Source organism: Berghia stephanieae, chromosome 8 (assembly GCF_034508935.2).
Source record: "Berghia stephanieae isolate SIO BIC M18660-M18661 chromosome 8, UCSD_Bste_1.3, whole genome shotgun sequence".
In the NCBI taxonomy this organism is placed as follows: domain Eukaryota; kingdom Metazoa; phylum Mollusca; class Gastropoda; order Nudibranchia; family Aeolidiidae; genus Berghia; species Berghia stephanieae.
Genome location: NC_088367.1, coordinates 21,780,745 through 21,784,587, shown reverse-complemented (window position 1 = coordinate 21,784,587; position 3,843 = coordinate 21,780,745).

Below are 3,843 nucleotides of genomic sequence, written 5' to 3'. Positions count from 1 at the left end.
AATATTCTCCTCTTTGTTGGTAACAAAAATAATTATTGAGATTCCTTTCCACACCCTCTATTCTTAAATCCCTGAATCTACATAATAAAGTATATATCATATGAAAGATAATTTTATCTACTTTTTTCTGATCCCTCACACTTGATGGTAAAAAGTGTTGGTTTGATATTTTGAATTTTTAAATATTTCTTAAACTTATAATTTTAATATTTATTTCATAAAAAACTCTGATTATTCAAAAGAGCAAAACACAAACTTATCATTAAATGATGTAAACAAAAATAATTGCGTCTTGTAGAGGAAAAGCTGGTCTTTGTATCCATATATGTTTGAAAATTATGAAAAAGATGCTGCGTCCACAACAGGCTGACAAAATTGAGTATTTTGATGAAATTTCTACTACTCTCTGCCTGAGAGAAATTCAAAGCGATGAGATTTACCTGCAGACATAATTTATTGCCCTTGCACCCTGTCTTGACAGGTGTTATCACTGTGGTTGACGGTGGATTGTTTACATTACTTGACGGTAGCCAGTGAGGGAAGAAGTAACTAAACTGAAAGTTTGGGCCCTATTTAAACGGCTGTGTACTACAACCACCACCACATCATCACTACTGCTACTACTACTACTACAACCACCACCACCACATCAGCATCACTACCACTACTACTACAACTACCACACTATCATCACTACCACTACTACTACAACCACCAGCACCACATCATCATCACGACCACTACTATTACAATCACCACCACCACCACAACATCATTACCACTACTACTACAACCACCACCACATCATCACTACTGCTACTACTACTACAACCACCACCACCACATCATCATCATCACTACCACTACTACTACAACCACCACTACCACATTATCATCACTACCATTTGTACTACAACCACCATCACCACCACATCAACATCACTACCACCACTACTACAACCACCGCCACATCAACATCACGACCACAACTACTACAACAACAACCACTATCACATCTTCATCATTACTACCACTACTACAATAACCACAAGCACCACATCATTCCCACTCCCACCAGTACTACAATCTCTACCGTTCGGTTTTGGCGCTTTACTTCATTTGAAATAAGGAAACTTTGGGATTGTATTCGGCAATGTGTTTATGTATCATAATATAATTCTAATCTATTATCTATTTAGAACTATACAATGTGTAAACACAATGCCAAATACCATTCCAATTTCTTTTTCTTGTGTGCGGAAATTCCTCTTTCGGCATTGAAATTCCTACGAGTGGTGTCTGAAACTCCTGTGAGCCAAATTTAAAGTTGGCGTCTCTGCGTTATCTGCAAAATTAGATTGTTTATCAAATTAAAGAAAGATTATGTTTTTTCTCAAAATTCCATTTTGCATCATTTCCTGATTTTCTGACATTCATATCTGGATTGTTTTCCAATAGTCTTCCAATTTGGTCAGAATCTTTCGTATGATGGGTTTTGCATCATGGTGGATTTGGTTTTGGGCTAGACTAAAATTTAGTGGTTTTATGAACTTTTAAATTGGATTAAATTGCCTGTCATTCTGTGCCAAATTTTCAATCGTAATCGAAGAACAATTCAATATATTAATTAAAATTTTCAAGTCTTGCTAAACCTTTACATCATGATGAAGCTATTGTCGGAGACAGTGTGTGCAAATTTGGAAGGTATTCGTTGGTTTTCGATGCATCACTGTAGAAAATTGGGGGGGGGGGGGGGGTTGGTCTGATTTTAGCCTATATTGTCTGTGTCATTGAAGACATTTAAACATATTGAGCTTTTTAAATACTGTAGTGCAATATCCACTAAATGTGCTTGAAGCGCTTTACAAGGGGTCCCTGGTCAACAGCAATATTTAACATATAGGATAGGACATGACGCCTGTTATGCGATATTACAATTTTTCGGACAGAGACAACACCGTTAACGACCAGGTACTCATTTTACACCCGAGTACGGTGAGAGATGTGAGTAAAGATCTGAAAGCGAGTGTCATACCATAAGACCACACAGCCACACATTTAAGTTTTTAGCTTTTTTTGTGTGTGTGTTTGTGTTAATCATTAAATTAGACCTCCTACCACCTAAAAATAATAGTGGAATACCAATATTGGCACTGCGAGATAAAAAATGGACTTTTGACTACAGGTTCTCCTTTACGGTGAAACATTTCCTAGCTCAGATGTTTTAAGCGGACTAGTGCGTTCCAATGTGGGATAAATTTTTTTTCATAATGCATGTAAATTGTATTCACTGCCATTGGTGACATATAATTTGACTGCTTAGTTCTGATCTCCAGTGCTATTACACACTGCATCCCTACCACCAGTGCGCATCTTTTAAATATCAAACCACCAACAAAGTTAGGAAAGAGAGGAAGACCAAAAGGTGTTGGAATTACTGTTTTAGGTTTACCGAAGAAAAGGAGGATTTAAAAAAATGAATCTAGATTAGAAGATCCCCCAAGAGAGCTAAGCAGTGGGCCAACTGACTAGACAAGATGTCTTCGTTGTATCCGTTGGTTCCACAATGTTTGCATTCATTTGCCTGACAGTAATTCTTATGTTTGTAAATTTTGTGCATGTTCTTAAATAATCACCAGAAATGCATAAAGTTCTCATTTATGTAACACATTTCTTGGAGTATGTTATGCCCTACTTTCTTTACATGACTCTACTCTATCCCTTGTAACTATTTTGCTTTATCGGAAATTTCTTGTTGCAGCGCCGACTGCACACGCTTGTCTTTTTCAGAGTCACTGGAGAGTATGGCATAAGGTGCTGGGGGTTGTTTTTTTCTTTTGGGCTTTTTAGTTTTATATTTATTTGCTTACCAGTAGTCAGGTTTTTATTAAATTAATTAATCATGGTTTGATATTGAAGTTTATTCTTCCCTCATTTTCCCAAGTCAAGGTGTACCTATGTGCTGAGGACTGCGTGGCTGCAGGGGTGTGCAGTTGCTAACGTGGAATGGGGGGGGGGGGGGGGGGGGGCGGGAACTAAATCCCAAGTCAAGGTGTTTCGTCGTGCCTCTGATGTGTTTTTTTTTTTTCTCAATTATGTTACTGATGAACAGTACATTGCAATGGTGATATTCTTATCATGAAATATTTGGCATGGGCGTTTGGTTTATGCCTTCAGTTTCGATGTCAATGTTTGTTCTATATTGAATTTGAATCTTTTATTACAATAATAAATTGTATTCCTTGCTGGTTGTGGCGGATATTGCAATCCTACTACATGTCTTGATTTTTTTATTCGTTTTACTTGTACCTACTTCATTACTATTAGCCACCTGTTTGTGTAATAAACCACTGAGTCCCTGCCACCTGTGCTATTGTTCCATCTCTCTCTCTTTCTCTCTCTTGGTCCCTACCACCAGTGCTATTATTATCAACTGAGTCAGTCCCTACCACCAGCCCTATAACCCACTGACTCCCTTCCACCAGTGCTATTAGCCACGGAGCCCCTTCCACCAGCCCTATTATTAGCCACTGTCCCTTCATCAGTGCTATTACCCACTGAGTGCCTAGCATCGGTGCGATTAGCCACTGAGTCCCTACCATCAGTGCTATTAGCCACTGAGTCCCTACCATCAGTGCTATTACCCATTGAGTCCCTATCATCAGCCCTATTAGCCACCGAGTCCCTATCACCAGTGCTATTAGTCACTGAGTCCCTACCACCAGTGCTATTGTCAACCGAGTCCCTACCATCAGTGCTATTAGCCATTGAGTCCCTACCACCAGTGCTATTACCCACTGAGTCCCTACCACCAGTGCTATTAGCCACTGAGTCCCTACCATC